Below are 19,912 nucleotides of genomic sequence, written 5' to 3'. Positions count from 1 at the left end.
TTTGCAGCTGTTGGCGGTATATCGATGACGTTTTGTTTTTTCTGTAGGATATTAATGCAGAGGAAATACTGGATTATCATTTATAATTGAATCGGGTCTTTCCTTAGTTTACAATTTCCAGTTAAATAAGGAAATGCAATTCTTGGATATGTTGGTATATAAGGAGAATGGATTCTATGTACAGATTTATTTATTAAAACCGTCGCCACCGTTTTAATAGTAACCAACCACGAAGGACGATATAGTCAGGAGAATGGAGGAGACGTGTGATAAGGGTATGTCCAGGGGCAACATAATGATATGTGTAGAAAGGGAGTACTCCCATCGCCAAGATACTCTCCCAATATGTAAGAGGTGTAATAATAATATTAGCAAATACCTCCAATTAGAAATGTAGTATAGCCTCCTGATTAGCTATGTCTCATACCTCATATGCAGGGCATTGCAGCTTATGTATCGATGGTTACTATGACTTATACAGTGACAGTTACTAGTGGATACCTGAGCTGCAATGCCCTGCAGATGAGGTAAGAGACATGGCTAATCAGGAGGCTATACTACATTTCTAATTGGAGGTATTTGCTAATATTATTAACATAATTGCGCCACAGTTTTCCTGCTTCCCATTACCGGAAGTGAGATTTTAGCCGGCTGCATGGATGACACGGGTGACCTCAACCACATTGCCGAGCATTATCTTGTACCTGCGCAGAGAACTCGCCGCTCGCGCAGGTGCACCCATTTTTGCAGCTCTGCCCGCAATAGAGCTGCACGAACCGGTAATGTCTCTGCGCAGGCGCAAGATTTTGCCCGGCTAAGTGAATTGCGCCGGAGGAGGACGGTGATTAGCGCTGAAAGGAGGGACAGGAGACGCAAAGTAGAACGCCCAACAGACCGGACCCAAGGATTAGCATAGATGGCGGGGGATTTTATAAAGGTATTTGTGGGGTCTACAGCGGAGTCATGGGATAACATGCACCTTTTATAGAGTGCAGCACAGGCGCTGCTGAAGGTGCAGGTTTTAGTTTATACTCAAAAATCTAGTGACCGGTTCCCTTTAAGGACCCCCTTAAACCTGTCAGATTGGGGAATCCACCATGGAGGGAATTAATACCTTTCTGCACCCTCCAACCAGCGTGTATACAGTGAAGGGTCCAAAGTTGTGTGCAGTGAGACGCGGAGACTATATATTGTGTACAGTGAGACGCGGAGACTATATATTGTGTGCAGCGAGACGCGGAGACTATATATTGTGTGCAGTGAGACGCGGAGACTATATATTGTGTGCAGCGAGACGCGGAGACTATATATTGTGTGCAGTGAGACGCGGAGACTTTATATTGTGGGCAGCGAGACGCGGAGACTATACATTGTGTGCAGTGAGACGCGGAGACTATATATTGTGTGCAGCGAGACGCGGAGACTATATATTGTGTGCAGCGAGACGCGGAGACTATATATTGTGTGCAGCGAGACGCGGAGACTATATATTGTGTGCAGTGAGACGCGGAGACTTTATATTGTGGGCAGCGAGACGCGGAGACTATACATTGTGTGCAGTGAGACGCGGAGACTATATATTGTGTGCAGCGAGACGCGGAGACTATATATTGTGTGCTGCGAGACGCGGAGACTATATATTGTGTGCAGTGAGACGCGGAGACTATATATTGTGTGCAGTGAAACGCGGAGACTATATATTGTGTGCAGTGAGACGCGGCAACTATATATTGTGTGCAGTGAGACGCGGAGACTATATATTGTGTGCAGTGAGACGCGGAGACTATATATTGTGTGCAGTGAGACGCGGAGACTATATATTGTGTGCAGCGAGACACGGAGACTATATATTGTGTGCAGTGAGACATGGAGACTTTTTATATTGTGTGCAGTGAGACGTGGAGACTTTTTATATTGTGTGCAGTGAGACGTGGAGACTATATATTTTGTGCAGCGAGACGTGGAGACTATATATTGTGGGCAGTGAGACGTGGAGACTATATATTGTGTACAGCGAGACGTGGAGACTATATATTGTGTGCAGCGAGACGTGGAGACTATATATTGTGTGCAGCGAGACGTGGAGACTATATATTGTGTACAGCGAGACGTGGAGACTATATATTGTGTACAGTGAGACGCGGAGACTTTATATTGTGTGCAGCGAGATGTGGAGACTATATATTGTGGGCAGTGAGACGTGGAGACTATATATTGTGTACAGTGAGACGCGGAGACTTTATATTGTGTGCAGCGAGACGCGGAGACTATATATTGTGTGCAGTGAGACGTGGAGACTATATATTGTGTGCAGTGAGACGCGGAGACTATATATTGTGTGCAGTGAGACGCGGAGACTATATATTGTGTGCAGTGAGATGCGGAGACTATTTATTGTGTGCAGTGAGATGCGGAGACTATATATTGTGTGCAGCGAGACGCGGAGACTTTATATTGTGTGCAGAGAGACGCGGGGACTATATATTGTGTGCAGTGAGATGCGGAGACTATATATTGTGTGCAGTGAGACGCGGAGACTTTATATTGTGTGCAGTGAGATGCGGAGACTATATATTGTGTGCAGTGAGATGCGGAGACTATATATTGTGTGCAGCGAGACGCGGAGACTTTATATTGTGTGCAGAGAGACGCGGGGACTATATATTGTGTGCAGTGAGATGCGGAGACTATATATTGTGTGCAGTGAGACGCGGAGACTATATATTGTGTGCAGTGAGACGCGGAGACTTTATATTGTGGGCAGTGAGACGCGGAGACTATATATTGTGTGCAGTGAGACGCGGAGACTATATATTGTGTGCAGTGAGACGTGGAGACTATATATTGTGTGCAGTGAGACGCGGAGACTATATATTGTGGGCAGTGAGACGCGGAGACTATATATTGTGTGCAGTGAGACGCGGAGACTATTGTGTGCAGTGAGACGCGGAGACTTTATATTGTGGGCAGTGAGACGCGGAGACTATATATTGTGTGCAGTGAAACGCGGAGACTATATATTGTGTGCAGTGAGACGCGGAGACTATATATTGTGTGCAGTGAGACGCGGAGACTATATATTGTGTGCAGTGAGACGCGGAGACTATATATTGTGTGCAGCGAGACGCGGAGACTATATATTGTGTGCAGTGAGATGCGGAGACTATATATTGTGTGCAGTGAGATGCGGAGACTATATATTGTGTGCAGTGAGACGCGGAGACTATATATTGTGTGCAGTGAGATGCGGAGACTATATATTGTGTGCAGCGAGACGCGGAGACTATATATTGTGTGCAGTGAGATGCGGAGACTATATATTGTGTGCAGTGAGATGCGGAGACTATATATTGTGGGCAGTGAGACGTGGAGACTATATATTGTGTGCAGTGAGACGCGGAGACTATATATTGTGGGCAGTGAGACGCGGAGACTATATATTGTGGGCAGTGAAACGCGGAGACTTTATATTGTGTGCTGACACTCACACTGAACACTAGATGGCAGCACAAGTCAATAAACCGATGTCCCCTGCAGTTTATGGTATTGGGAAGTGTAGGCGCCTCTTCAGCAGCGATGGCCACGTATATATTATTTTCTAATATCAAGATATCTATGTACAGCGCTAATATGCTGTGTAGATGGTGGGGCGACTGCTCTATCGGTGACAGTGTATGTGACCGCTGCAGCCAAACAGTGGCACAGGGAGTGGGATCCCGCCATTGGTGTAGCCAGTGATTGCATCTTGGAGGCCGACCAAGGACCTGGGCAGCGGCGAAGGAGGAGATGGAGGACTGGTAGCAGAGTATGTTACTTGGTCAGAAGTGGACAGTCCCTTTAAGGCTCTGACAGCAACTCCAACCATTACTGCTGGGGTATAGGCCCCAGGATGGCGATGTACAGTACAGACCAAAAGTTTGGACACACCTTCTCATTCAAAGAGTTTTCTTTATTTTCATGACTCTGAAAACTGTAGATTCACATTGAAGGCATCAAAACTATGAAGTAACACCTGTGGAATGAAATACTTAACAAAAAAGTGTGAAACAACTGAAAATATGTCTTATATTCTAGGTTCTTTTGCTTTGATTACTGCTTTGCACACTCTTGGCATTCTCTTGATCAGCTTCACGAGGTAGTCACCGGAAATGGTCTTCGCTTCACAGGTGCGCCCTGTCAGGTTTAATAAGTGGGATTTCTTGCCTTATAAATGGGGTTGGGACCATCAATTGTGTTCTGCAGAAGTCTGGTGGATACACAGCTGAAAGTCCTGAATAGACTGTTGACTGCTTTTTTTCTTGCCATAATACAAATCCTAAGTAAAGAAAAACGAGTGGCCATCATTAATTTAAGAAATGAAGGTCAGTCAGTCCGAAAAATTGGGAAAACTTTGAAAGTGTCCCCAAGTGCAGTGGCAAAAACCATCAAACGCTACTAAGAAACTGGCTCACATGAGGACCGCCCCAGGAAAGGAAGACCAAGAGTTACCTCTGCTGCAGAGGATAAGTTTATCCGAGTCACCAGCCTCAGAAATCGCAGGTTACCAGCAGCTCAGATTAGAGACCAGGTCACTGCCACACAGAGTTCTAGCAGCAGACACATCTCTAGAACAACTGTTAAGAGGAGACTTTGTGCAGCAGCCTTCATGGTAAAATAGCTGCTAGGAAACCGCTGCTAAGGACAGGAACAAGCAGAAGAGACTTGTTTGGGCTAAAGAACACAAGGAATGGACATTAGACCAGTGGAAATCTGTGCTTTGGTCGGATGAGTCCAAATTTGAGATCTTTGGATCCAACCACCGTGTCTTTGTAGAAAAGGTGAACGGATGGACTCTACATGGCTGGTTCCCACCGTGAAGCATGGAGGAGGAGGTGTGATGGTGTGGGGGGGCTTTGCTGGTGACACTGTTGGGGATTTATTCAAAATTGAAGGCATACAAAACCAGCATGGCTACCACAGCATCTTGCAGCGGCGTGCTATTCCATCCGTTTTGTGTTTAGTTGGACCATCATTTATTTTTCAACAGGACAATGACCCCAAACACACCTCCAGGCTGTGTAAGGGCTATGTGACTAAGAAGGAGAGTGATGGGGTGCTACGCCAGATGACCTGGCCTCCACAGTCACCAGACCTGAACCCAATCGAGATGGTTTGGGGTGAGCTGGACCGCAGAGTGAAGGCAAAAGGGCCAACAAGTGCTAAGCATCTCTGGGAACTCCTTCACGACTGTTGGAAAACCATTTCCGGTGACGACCTCCTGAAGCTCATCAAGAGAATGCCAAGAGTGTGCAAAGCAGTAATCAAAGCAAAAGGTGGCTACTCTGAAGAACCTAGAATATAAGACATATTTTCAGTTGTTTCACTCTTTTTTGTTAAGTATTTCATTCCACATGTGGTAATTCATAGTTTTGATGCCTTCAATGTGAATCTACAATGAAAATGAAGAAAACTCTTTGAATGAGAAGGTGTGTCCAAACTTTTGGTGTGTACTGTATATCATAACAGAAAGAGCCTGAGGTGGCGGCTCTCATGTTACTGACAAGGTCATTCATTCTCCTTTTCACCACTTTCATCAGGACCATTGGTGGTTTACATTACTGCCCTTGGTGCCTTCAAGGTTCTAGCAATTTTCCAGACTGACTGACCTTCGTCCCTTCCAGTAATGATGGACGATCATTCCTCTTAGATGAGTCGTTCTTGCCGTTTTCTGTCTTAGATCAGTAGTGGAATTGGCTCTGCAGTCATACACGCCGCCTCTGCAAGACGCATCTGATGGTCACAAACCCTTTCTGAAGGCCGGCGATCACACAAGGCGACCTGTTCATTGGCAGCTACTCCAGGTGAATGGCTTCCAGTGTACGCCATGTACATATATCATGTATGGTACTGGTCATGTTTGGACAATGCAATATTTTGTTTTGTTATTGCAATGTGCACGTTGTTGATTGAGACTGAATGCAGCAAAACTATGAAGGTCAGATGTGGAAACAAGGAGTAAAGAATCACTGTGCACAGGCCAGACTGTGTGTTATACCTTAGAAGCTGAAACGTGGCATGTGTCTGTGTGAATAAAGTCCACTTTTTTCACTGAGCTCCACGCAGTGCGGCTTCCAATCTATTTTCTCTACATTTGGAGGTTTCTTGGCCGATGCTTGCAGAAGTATTGCACCCCCAACATGAGGGCTGTGCTGCTATTTTTCCTTCTTTATACAGTATATATAGGATATATAGTATGTAGGTGTATTAATTAGGGTGTATATATACTGTCTATGATGTGTATATATTATATAGCATGTATATAGGGTGTATATATTACATATAGTATTTATTTTTATAGGGTGTATACACTGCATGTAGGGGTATATATTATATAGGGTGTACACAGTGTATATAGGGGTATATATTATATAGGAAGTATGCACTGTATATAGGGGTATATATTATATAGGGTGTATATATTGTATGTAGGGTGTATATATTGTATGTAGGGGTATATATTATATAGTGTGTATACAGTGTGTATATAGGGGTATATATTATATAGAATGTATGCACTGTATGTCGGGGTATATATTATATAGGGTATATATATTGTATGTAGGGGTATATATTATTATACATAGGGGTATATATTAAATAGTGCATATATTGTATGTAGGGGTATATATTATATAGGGTTTATATAGGGATATATTATATAGGATATATACACTGTATGTAGAGGTATATATTGTATAGTGTGTGTGTGTGTGTGTGTGTGTGTGTGTGTGTGTGTATAGGGTGTGTAGATATATATAGGGTGTGTATATTATGTAGGGTGTATACATTGTATGTAGTGATATATATTATATAGGGTGTATACACAGTGTGTAGGGGTATATATTATATAGGGTGTATATAGGGATGTATATATAGGATATATACACTGTATGTAGAGGTATATATTGTATAGTGTGTGTGTATATATTATGTAGGGTGTATACATTGTATGTAGTGATATATATTATATAGGGTGTGTACACAGTGTGTAGGGGTATTGTCACAAACCACCGGGGGGTCACTCAGAAATCCCCCGCGCTGGCTACCAGTACGTCACAATCGGGGGGTAACAAGTGGGGGTCACCCCTCCTTTATACCTCCCGACCGACAGACAGAGCACGTGACGCGCTCTCTAGCGCCCCTCTTATAGTCAGGCCAATTATGGAATTGCCCGACCATAAGCAAGGAGGCCGCTATACTACTTATGCCGATTATTGAAGGGTCCCCGGTGAGAGTAGGGTATATATTCCCCCGACCTCCGCGGGCGGAATATATCTAAACCTCCCAGAATCTCACTGGCCTCCCCACAATAATCCTTGGCACAACTCGCTGCCACCAACCGCTTCACGGTAACTATTAGCCGAACACACAGACGTGGGATTCAAGATCGAGATAACAGAACAGCCCAAGATTAATTATATAATTTAATCGCCTAAAGCACACTAGAAACTACAATATATACAATAGGGAATCTACAGAATATACATATGTCAGAGTACAGTTACAGATAAAGCATGGGTTACAAACAGGTATACACAGTTCCAGCAGTTACCTTGTGTGTCTGGCCACAGGGGGGCGCTGTAGACCAGGTTTCCAGGAACCCCCTCACAGGTCTTTCCCAACCAGGCCCCCGAGCAGAAGAACACTGGAAAATGGCCGAAGTAGGGTTATCAACCTGGGCAGATCCAGGTCCCCTCCTACCTTAGTGACCTCACAGGGAAGCACTGCCACTCCCCCTGCATGGATCAGAATTATCCAGCAAAGGGGATATTGGCCATAACTTTGCCTGGGAGCGTCGTAGGCGGACGCCAACGGTCTCATTGTGACAGTTATGAATTTAGCTACAGAACGAGGGGACTCATGACCTGTCTGCCAGTTCCCCATTGGCTGATATCACGCCTGAGGTATTTCCCAAGCTCCCCCTTCCATAAAAAAGGTGTGCCAGCATCGTCCGCCTGCGCAAACACCATTTTTATGGTTGCCATATTTATCGGAGATATGGCTTGCGAGATATGAACCATTTTTTACTGGAGTCGTTCTGTCTGGCTAGTTCCATAGCCTTGCTAATGAGATACAACTCTTGTTACAGGGTGACGGCAGGGAGTCATCCTGTGTCCTTTGTCCTAAAGCCACCTAATTTCCATATCACAGGACATGGCCATGGAGTTTGTTGCTAAACCAGTTGTGTGAAGGAAAGGGGGGGGGGTGACACCAGGAGAGGGCTTCCTGACATACTTGAATATCATGATTTATCGTCATATCTCCGGATTTACCTCACACCTCCCCCCTTTTGAGGGCGCTAGGGGGCAGCACACTCCGGTGTTCCCCCGTGCGCCCGTCCGCGACCTCTCCTTGTCGGGACAGCCCGTCTGCGTTACCGTGGTCACGGCCCCTTTTGTGGCGAATGGTGAAGTTGTATTGCTGGAGCGCAAGGCTCCATCGCAACAATCGCCCATTCGTCCCAGAGACGGTGTGCAACCAGCTGAGGGGATTGTGGTCCGTCTCCACGATGAAGTGGCGCCCGTATAGATAGGGTTGCAGACGCTGCAGGGCCCACACTATGGCCAGGCACTCCTTCTCCATTGTAGAATAGGCCACTTCCCTTGGTAACAGCTTCCTGCTCAGGTACAAGACTGGGTGCTCTTGGCTCGCAGAGTCCACCTGGCTGAGCACCGCACCGAGGCCGAAGTCACTGGCGTCGGTCTGTACTACAAACGGCCGCGTGAAGTCGGCTGCCTGTAGCACGGGCGGGCTGGACAGGGCGTCCTTTAGGGCCCGGAAGGCTGTCTCGCAGTCCATTGTCCAATCGACTGCAGAGGGCAGCTTCTTCTTGGTGAGGTCCGTCAAGGGCTTTGCCAGGCTACTATAGCATGGAACAAACCTCCTATAGTACCCAGCGGTCCCCAAGAAGGACATCACCTGCTTCTTGGTCCTGGGGGTGGGCCAGGATGCGATGGCTTCCACTTTCTCAGGCTCGGGCTTCAGTGTTCTCCCACCTACCCGGTGACCGAGGTACTGGACCTCGCTCATGGCCAGCTGACACTTTCCCGGCTTGATGGTCAAACCTGCCCGGTGGATCCGCCTGAGCACCTGTGCTAGATGCTCTAGGTGGTCCTCCCAGGTGGGACTGAAGACGGCAATGTCATCCAGGTACGCGGCCGCGTACCCTTCAAGTCCCTTGAGCAGGGTGTTGACCATCCGCTGGAAAGTGGCAGGGGCATTCCTCATCCCGAATGGCATCACCGTGGACTCTCGTACAGTCCAAATGGGGTGATAAAGGCAGAGCGTTCCCTGGCCTTGCGAGTCAGGGGGATCTGCCAATATCCCCGGCTCAGATCCATGATGGTCAGGTACTGAGCCCCGGCCAACTGATCGAGCAGGTCATCGATGCGTGGCATTGGGTACGCATCGGCGACCGTGACCGCATTGAGCCCCCTGTAGTCCACGCAGAACCGAGTGGTTCGGTCCTTCTTAGGGACGAGGACTACAGGCGAGGCCCAAGCGCTGTTGGATGCCTGGATCACCCCCAGCTTCAGCATCTCGTCAATCTCCTGGCGCATGTGTTGCTGCACCTCCAGGGAGACCCGATATGCTGAACGCCGGATCGGGGGATGATCCCCAGTGTCCACGTGATGGACAGCCAAATCAGTCCTTCCGGGCTGGTTGGTAAACAACCCCCGGAAGGGGAGGAGGGTGGCCCACAGCTGGGACCGTTGGTCTTCCAAGAGCTGGTGGCCAACCTCCACATCCTCAATGGATCCGCCTGCCCTAACCTGGGCTAGCATATCCAAGAGGGTTTCCGCTTCTCCCTCCTCGGGCAGGTTGCACACGGGGAGCGCACATGCCTCCCGCTCATGATGTGCCTTCATCATGTTCACATGGAAGGGCTTCCGCCTTCCACGGGCAGGGTCCAGGGTGACCAGGTACGTTACAGGGTTGAGCTGCTGGTACACGAGGTATGGGCCTTCCCAGGCTGCCTGAAGCTTGTCCTGTGGTACGGGGACCAGTACCCACACCTCTTGACCCACTTGGTAGGTCCTCTCACAAGCGTTCTGGTCGTACCAACGCTTCTGATCGGCCTGGGCTTGAGCCATATTGTCGTGTACCAGTTGCGTCAAGGCCTGCATTTTGTCCCGGAAGCGCATGACATACTCGATAACCGACACTCCAGGGGTGGCCAAATCCCCTTCCCAAGCCTCTTTCACCAGAGCCAGGGGGCCCCGCACACGTCGCCCGTACAGGAGCTCAAACGGTGAGAATCCTGTTGAGGCCTGTGGAACCTCCCGGTAAGCAAATAACAGGTGTGGGAGATACCGCTCCCAGTCACGCCCATGGGAGTCGACCAACATCTTAAGCATCTGCTTTAAGGTGCCATTGAACCGCTCGCACAGGCCATTAGTCTGTGGATGGTACGGGCTGGCCACCAGATGTCGCACCTGGACTTGCTTACAGAGGGCCTCCATCAGCTGGGACATGAATTGGGTCCCCCGGTCAGTGAGCATTTCCTGGGGAAAACCCACTCGGGAGAAAATCTCCAGCAATGCGGTGGCCACCTTGTCAGCCCGAATGGACGACAAGGCCACTGCTCCTGGGTACCGGGTGGCATAGTCCACTACCGTCAGTATGAAGCGTTTCCCGGAGCTGCTGGGGATGGCCAGCGGGCCGACCAGATCCACAGCCACCCTCCTGAAAGGCTCATCGATGATTGGCAGAGATACTAGTGGGGCTTTGGGGCGTGGCCCCGCCTTCCCCACTCTCTGACAGGTTTCACACGAACGGCAGTAGGCAGCCACATCGGCCCCCATTTTTGGCCAGTAGAAATGCTGGTTTAACCTGGCCTTGGTCTTAGCGATCCCTAGGTGTCCGGCCATCGGAATCTCATGTGCGATCCGCAACAACTCCGTCCGGAACGGATAGGGTATCACCAACTGTCGGTCCCTGGGCCACGCCTCCGGTGAACCCTGCTGGACCGTGGCCCGGTACAGCCGTCCTTGGTCCCAGACCACTCGCTCCGGGTCCGAGTCCGAGGGAGGCTGTGCCGCCTGCTCCTTAAGAGCTTTCAGGCTGTCGTCAGCTTCTAACGCTGCCTGAAACCCCTGACTAGATGTGGCCAGAATCGACGAGACTGTCACATCTTCAGTCAGTACCCCGGGACCTGTGTCCTGGCCTCCACCTGACTCGGCTGCCACTTGGTCAGAAGGGGAAGAGCTATCGGACCTCCGGGAGGCCCCTTGGCTTCCAGCACTCCCACTGCGGGTGACAGCGGCCACAGCCGCTGCGACCGTGGGTCGTGCCTGCTCCTCCTCCGTTCCTGACCAAGTCGCCGGTTCAGGCAGACCTACCTGGCTTCCTGACACCCCGGTTGTGGGGGAACCATGCACCGAGATCTTACCTGGGAGCACTTCCGCTCCTGGACCGGCCCCAATCTCACCTGCCTGTTCCCCTCCTGCAGCAACAGAACCCCGCTGTGAAATCTCTGGGGACCCCACATTTGCTGTGGTAGCCCCCACCCCACACACTGGTCCTCCCCCTGCAGCACCCTGCTCTCTGCTTATCCCTGCAGAGGGCAACAGATCCCAGCTCGCAGGCTGGTTACTTGTAGAGGCATTGTCACACCTTTCTCTGACCCCCTCCCCTGTCACAGCTGCAGCTGCGTGTGTGTCTATGGTGTCTATGCAAGCAGAAAAATCAGAGTTCACTCCCTCCTCCCTTACATCATTCATAGATAACACATTAACATTGTTAGGAGTCATGTCAGTACGGGCTGAAGGTTCAGCCCTTGGTTGGGGCCCAAACTGGGAGGTTATCTGCCCCAAATCTGTCCCAAGTAGCACGTTTGCAGGGATCCGATCAGTTACCCCCACCTCTCTCACCCCTCGCCCTGCGCCCCAGTCCACATAAATGTCAGCAACAGGCAGCGCCGGGTCAATGCCTCCAATCCCGGAGACAGCGAGGGTTTTTCCAGGGATCAAGTCTTGGGGGGACACCATCTCAGGCCGCACCAGAGTCACCTCCGAGGCGCTGTCTCGCAGTCCTATGGTCACAGACCGGCCGACGGTGACAGGTTGGAAGCTGTCCAGGGACCTACCACCACCCCCACCCACACAATACACCTTGGGCGGCCCTTGGGACGGGGACGGAGCCGGGGCCTTGGGACGCTGAGGGCACATGGCCTTGAAGTGTCCAGGTAGGTTGCACTGGTGGCACCGTCTTGGTTCTGCCACGGGCCTGGAGAGGGGAGTTGAGGGGGACACCCCCTGCAGTCTAGGGGCAGGTGGGGCAGTCGCAGAGTTCATCTTACCCCCTCTCCAGGTGCTGCTGGTGGCTGCTCTCCTGGCTTCAGGAGCCCGATTGTTGGTGTAGTCATCTGCCAGGGCAGCTGTAGCCGTGGATCCCTTTGGCTTCTGGTCTCGGATGAACTGGCGGAGATCCTCAGGGCAGTTCCACAAGAATTGCTCCGTGATGAACAAGTCCAGGATCTCCGGTCCGGTGGAAAGCTGCAGGCCTTGGGTCCAGTGGTCGGCAGCTCGGGCAAGTGCCCGCCGGTGGTCAGACCAGGAGTCCTTTGGTCCCTTCTGCAGCGTCCGGAACTTCTTGCGGTAGGACTCCGGGGTGAGGTTGTACTGTTGGATCAGGGCCCGCTTGATGGTGTCGTAGCCCTGATCCGCCTCAGCAGGCAAGTCCCCAAGGATATCCAGGGCCTTACCCCTTAAACGGGGGGTCAGGTATTTGGCCCACTGGTCCTTGTTCAGATGATGCTGCAAGCAAGTCCGTTCAAAAGCAGTCAAGAAAGAGTCCAAGTCTCCATCCTTCTCCAGCACTGGGAAGTCCTCAACACGGACCTTTGGAAGTTTGGTGTCTGGAAGGTCACGGGTGGCTGATGAGGGCCGGAGCTGAGCTAGCTGCAGCTGGTAGTTACGCTCTGCCTGGCGCTCTTCACGCGCTGCTTGCCGCTCACGCTCGGCCATGAGTTCCTTGTAGCCCTCCCGGTCTCCAGCCTGGCGTAGGGCCATAGCCATTTGAAGAAGGCTATCCGAGCCTCCCAGGCTCGGTGGAATGGCACGTGGTGATCTACGGCCCGCTGCGGAGCCTGGTGCTTCACTGTCCATTGCAGAGCGGAGGGCTGGCGTCTGGCTCGTTGAGGACCCTTGGGCGAGCTGCTCCTCATCTTGTCCAGCAGTGCCCGGTTGTGCAATGTCCTCTGCAGAGCTGTTTTCTGGCGTCGAGCTCCTGGAGGACTTGTGGACAACCTCCTCATCGTCTCTGGCCTGAGCATCGGCCATTCCTTTGGCTTTGCTCCTGGTGCTCTCAGCCATTCTTGCAGACTTTTGGTCACTGACACAGAACTGACACCTGATGCCTCCACACACCTTACAGTATCTGCACTCTGACACTCTAGTGTTGAGCTAGTCTGAAGACCCCAGCAGCCACAGCTGCTGCAGGCAGTCTTTAGTGTCTGGGAGTATGGGTCTCACACTCACACACACTATTATCTCGATCCCACTGCTGCCACCAATATGTCACAAACCACCGGGGGGTCACTCAGAAATCCCCCGCGCTGGCTACCAGTACGTCACAATCGGGGGGTAACAAGTGGGGGTCACCCCTCCTTTATACCTCCCGACCGACAGACAGAGCACGTGACGCGCTCTCTAGCGCCCCTCTTATAGTCAGGCCAATTATGGAATTGCCCGACCATAAGCAAGGAGGCCGCTATACTACTTATGCCGATTATTGAAGGGTCCCCGGTGAGAGTAGGGTATATATTCCCCCGACCTCCGCGGGCGGAATATATCTAAACCTCCCAGAATCTCACTGGCCTCCCCACAATAATCCTTGGCACAAACTCGCTGCCACCAACCGCTTCACGGTAACTATTAGCCGAACACACAGACGTGGGATTCAAGATCGAGATAACAGAACAGCCCAAGATTAATTATATAATTTAATCAGCCTAAAGCACACTAGAAACTACAATATATACAATAGGGAATCTACAGAATATACATATGTCAGAGTACAGTTACATATAAAGCATGGGTTACAAACAGGTATACAATTACATCAGTTACCTTGTGTGTCTGGCCACAGGGGGGCGCTGTAGACCAGGTTTCCAGGAACCCCCTCACAGGTCTTTCCCAACCAGGCCCCCGAGCAGAAGAACACTGGAAAATGGCCGAAGTAGGGTTATCAACCTGGGCAGATCCAGGTCCCCTCCTACCTTAGTGACCTCACAGGGAAGCACTGCCACTCCCCCTGCATGGATCAGAATTATCCAGCAAAGGGGATATTGGCCATAACTTTGCCTGGGAGCGTCGTAGGCGGACGCCAATGCTCTCATTGTGACAGTTATGAATTTAGCTACAGAACGAGGGGACTCATGACCTGTCTACGAGTTCCCATATGGCTGATATCACGCCTGGGGTATTTCCCAAGCTCCCCCTTCCATAAAAAAGGTGTGCCAGCATCGTCCGCCTGCGCAAACACCATTTTTATGGTTGCCATATTTATCGGAGATATGGCTTGCGAGATATGAACCATTTTTTACTGGAGTCGTTCTGTCTGGCTACTTCCATAGCCTTGCTAATGAGATACAACTCTTGTTACAGGGTGACGGCAGGGAGTCATCCTGGGTCCTTTGTCCTAAAGCCACCTAATTTCCATATCACAGGACATGGCCATGGAGTTTGTTGCTAAACCAGTTGTGTGAAGGAAAGGGGGGGTGACACCAGGAGAGGGCTTCCTGACATACTTGAATATCATGATTTATCGTCATATCTCCGGATTTACCTCACAGGTATATATTATATAGGGTGTGTGCACTGTATATGAGGTGTATATATTACCGGCTATGGCGGCGGCCGCTCTGTGGATCCATCATTTCCCGGCCCCTGTGCACAGAAATAGATCTGCCTGTCACCCAGAAGATCACATTACCCCGGCTCGCCTGCGTCCGTTTTCCCGTGTGTGTATACAGTATGTATATGTGTGTCTGAGATATATATATAATATATATATATATATATATATATATATATATATATAATATATACACACAATCTCTTCTGTGACCTTCGTCGCGGTTTAACCCGTTCACTCCCCGACCACTTTACTTATCAGGTGACGGTATGAAATCCCGATGCAGCGTGCGTGGAGGTGACGGGGAATGTAGCGGTATTTGCGTCCGTCATCTGAATACTAATCTTCCCCCGTCTCCTCTCCTCAGGACTCTGCGGAGACCGCACAATAGCTGCTCCGAGAGGAACACAGACATCCACAGTTAATCCAGCCGTCGCCATGGGAACGGAGCAGCGAGCGTGTGCGCACCCGCAGCCACGGACCCCCAGAATTTGTACTCAGCGTTTTAATCAGTCCGTGTCGGTTATCAGGTGCCCGGGTCCTGTGTAATTCTCCCATTACAGGACCCCCTGCCGGGCGCTGTCAGATCCGCTAATATCTGACCGCGTGTCCCCCCCTACCCCGGAGGATGGTGATACAAGAGCTCTGCTTGCTGACAGTGAAATGAAACATTCTTTATTTTTCGGCCGTCGCCCCCCCCCCCCCCCCTCATATACAGAAGCTGTAGAAAACTCCATTTAGATGTCTTCACTTTGCGATTTCTACATTTCGTGTCCATCACCATTACCAAATCCTAAATAAATAAATGTAATAAAAATGCAGAGTGCACACAAAATAGGTGAGAAGCGGAATAAAGGGGGGGTCCGCCGAGGAGTAACAGTACCGCACCCCAATATGGGCGAGCAGATGCCAACATGAACCATTCGAGTGCCCGACACCAACATCATTAGTCTGACTCACTACGTTCAGCCTCATGTACTAACAGTCGCAGTTATGTAATATTCATGCTTTTTTTTTTTATTCCAGCCTCATAGGAATAGACTCACATATCCGTGCAAGGGCAGGTTCTCGTTATCTATTCCATCTGTTACCATGGAGACCAGGAAAGTCCTTCCATGTCTCAATTTAGAAATATCCCATGTGTGTGTCACCCGATATACAGCGATCCTGAATATAGACAAGGTACAGGAATAATAACAGGTGGAAACAGCATAGACATTTCTAATGAGCTTTACTATGAACAAATACTGCACCTGTGTACAAGAATATAACTACTATAATACTGCCCCTATGTACAGGAATATAACTACTATAATACTGCCCCTATGTACAAGAATATAACTACTATAATACTGCCCCTATGTACAGGAATATAACTACTATAATACTGCCCCTATGTACAAGAATATAACTACTATAATACTGCCCCCTATGTACAAGAATATAACTACTATAATACTGCCCCTATATACAAGAATATAACTACTATAATACTGCCCCCTATGTACAAGAATATAACTACTATAATACTGCCCCCTGTGTACAAGAATATAACTACTATAATACTGCCCCTTGTGTACAAGAATATAACTACTATAATACTGCCCCCTGTGTACAAGAATATAACTAATATAATACTACCCCTATGTACAAGAATATAACTACTATAATACTGCCCCTATGTACAAGAATATAATTACTATAATACTGCCCCTATGTACAAGAATATAACTACTATAATACTGCTCCTATGTACAAGAATATAACTACTATAATACTGCTCCTATGTACAAGAATATAACTACTATAATACTGCCCCCTGTGTACAAGAATATAACTACTATAATACTGCCCCCTGTGTACAAGAATATAACTACTATAATACTGCCCCCTGTGTACAAGAATATAACTACTATAATACTGCCCCCTATGTACAAGAATATAACTACTATAATACTGCCCCTATGTACAAGAATATAACTACTATAATACTGCCCCCTATATACAAGAATATCACTACTATAATACTGCCCCTATGTACAAGAATATAACTACTATAATACTGCTCCTATATACAAGAATATAACTACTATAATACTGCTCCCTATGTACAAGAATATAACTACTATAATACTGCCCCCTATGTACAAGAATATAACTACTATAATACTGCTCCTATGTACAAGAATATATCTACTATAATACTGCTCCCTATGTACAAGAATATAACTACTATAATACTGCCCTCTATGTACAAGAATATAACTACTATAATACTGCTCCTATGTACAAGAATATATCTACTATAATACTGCCCCTATGTACAAGAATATAACTACAATAATACTGCTCCTATGTACAAGAATATAACTACTATAATACTGCCCCCTATGTACAAGAATATAACTACTATAATACTGCTCCTATGTACAAGAATATATCTACTATAATACTGCTCCCTATGTACAAGAATATAACTACTATAATACTGCCCTCTATGTACAAGAATATAACTACTATAATACTGCTCCTATGTACAAGAATATAACTACTATAATACTGCCCCCTGTGTACAAGAATATAACTACTATAATACTGCCCCTATGTACAAGAATATAACTACTATAATACTGCCCTCTATGTACAAGAATATAACTACTATAATACTGCCCTCTATGTACAAGAATATAACTACTATAATACTGCCCTCTATGTACAAGAATATAACTACTATAATACTGCCCTCTATGTACAAGAATATAACTACTATAATACTGCCCCTATGTACAAGAATATAACTACTATAATACTGCCCCTATGTACAAGAATATAACTACTATAATACTGCCCTCTATGTACAAGAATATAACTACTATAATACTGCCCCCTATGTACAGGAATATAACTACTATAATACTGCCCCCTATGTACAGGAATATAACTACTATAATACTGCCCCCTATGTACAGGAATATAACTACTATAATACTGCCCCTATGTACAGGAATATAACTACTATAATACTGCCCCTATATACAAGAATATAACTACTATAATACTGCCCCTATATACAAGAATATAACTACTATAATACTGCCCCTATATACAAGAATATAACTACTATAATACTGCCCCCTATGTACATGAATATAACTACTATAATACTGCCCCTATGTACAAGAATATAACTACTATAATACTGCCCCCTATGTACAAGAATATAACTACTATAATACTGCCCTTTATTGGTCTCAACATGTGGGAGAAAATATTTTTGACATGCTTTGGACTTATTATTTTCTCTGTGGCCGTTTGATCTGCTGGCCGTGTGGGCAGTTACTCGTGGGCACAGCGTGACGTGATACAATAGTCGCACATATGGCGTTTTTCGGTTTCTGAGTGTTGCTCTGCAGGACCTGGGGCAGCAGGGGGTGTAATCTGAGCTCCTGACAGACTGTCTCATTCTCCTGGGACTGGTGTCTATGGGTTGCTGCTTCATTTCCCTATTATTTTAGGAGAAGGTGTCTTTTGTTCTTGGTTTTGGCCCAGTCCTAATTTCATTGTGCACCTTTATAATCACTTTTTACTATTTCAACAAGCTCCAAAGTTAAAAAAAACCCCTCCTATAAATGATTATATTCCTTTTAGGATGGATGCAGATGGAGAGCCGGTATTTATCTGTTGCATGGCACCTGTATGTAAAGACATGGCCGAGGAGGGGACAGTTGCTCCCAGACATAGAGGTCAGTAGCCATATTTTAGGTTGACATGAGGCACCAAGGACCTTCTTGCCATCACATCTATTCCATTCTTCTTAGTATTATTAAAGCAGAGTCAGCAGCAGATCTCAGGGGATTTGGGACAATGCCCCCCCCCTTGGTGTTTTACATAAGGGGGGTCAGGTTAATACCTTAAATGGCTGGTTTATTGGAGAAGCAGGAGGTGGAAGGGGGAGAGGGGACATTTAATACTGGCAATTAAATGGGGCACTCCCTTGTGCCTGCTTTTCCCATACTGTCACACCAGCTGCACGGCTATAAACCATTATTTCCTCATATGATTTCCCACTTGCTCGGGATCGATACATTGTATCCAGGGATTTAAATTTTGAATTTTTTTAACCGTTATTTTGTATCCAGGGATTTAAATTTTGAATTTTTTTAACCGTTATTTTGTATCCAGGGATTTAAATTTTGAATTTTTAACCGTTATTTTGTATCCAGGGATTTAAATTGTGAATTTTTAACCGTTATTTTATAACCAGGGATTTAAATTGTGAATTTTTAACCGTTATTTTGTATCCGGGGATTTAAATTTTTGAATTTTTAACCGTTATTTTGTATCCAGGGATTTAAATGTTGAATTTTTTAATCTTTATTTTGTATCTAGGGATTTAAATTGTGAATTTTTAACCGTTACTTTGTATCCAGGAATTTAAATTTTGAATTTTTAACCGCTATTTTGTGTCCAGGGATTTATATTTTTGAATTTTTAACCGTTACTTTGTATCCAGGGATTTATATTTTTTAATTTTTAACCGTTACTTTGAATCCAGGGATTTAAATTGTGAATTTTTAACCGTTATTTTGTATCCAGGGATTTAAATTTTGAATTTTTAACCGTTATTTTGTATCCGGGAATATAAATTTTTGATTTTTTTTTTTAACCGTTACTTTGTATCCAGGGATTTAAATTTTGAATTTTTAACCATTATTTTGTATCCAGGGATTTAAATTAGAATTTTGAAGTCATTACATTGCATCCAGGAATGTAAATGGGAATATTTCTCCCAGAAAATCTGCTTGTCTCTCTCAGCATTTGCAGTGTGGGGTTGTTCTGCCATCATTGGTTGCTAGAAGACGCTCTCTCTTCCCTCCTCCCTTCTCTCTCTCTCTCTTCTCCTCTCCTCCCTGCCTCCATGGCCTTTGTAGCTGCCGAGCAATGTGCCTCCATATGACCAGGGGACCGACATTCCTTCTCTGTCATCAGCCGAGAGCAGGGCATCTTCAGGAGG

General features: G+C 47.2%; 1 protein-coding gene across 4 annotated transcripts in view; it reads left to right on the top strand.

Moving 5' to 3' along the window:
- Positions 1–19,912, top strand: part of RALGDS (ral guanine nucleotide dissociation stimulator) — a 167,097-nt gene that overhangs the window by 3,697 nt on the left and 143,488 nt on the right. For 2 of the 4 annotated variants that reach the window (XM_075324404.1, XM_075324402.1), the window contains exons 2-3: positions 18,547–18,641; positions 19,830–19,912. The exon at positions 19,830–19,912 is cut by the window's right edge. The gene's annotated coding sequence lies outside the window, so the exon portion shown is untranslated. Of the gene's footprint in view, positions 1–18,546; positions 18,642–19,803 lie in introns of those variants that run through there. The other 2 variants (XM_075324405.1, XM_075324403.1) reach the window with 2 other exon arrangements.

Source organism: Anomaloglossus baeobatrachus, chromosome 9 (genome assembly GCF_048569485.1).
Source record: "Anomaloglossus baeobatrachus isolate aAnoBae1 chromosome 9, aAnoBae1.hap1, whole genome shotgun sequence".
In the NCBI taxonomy this organism is placed as follows: domain Eukaryota; kingdom Metazoa; phylum Chordata; class Amphibia; order Anura; family Aromobatidae; genus Anomaloglossus; species Anomaloglossus baeobatrachus.
The sequence above is the reverse complement of the archived record's forward strand: the minus strand, read 5'-3'. Positions and strand labels throughout refer to the sequence as shown.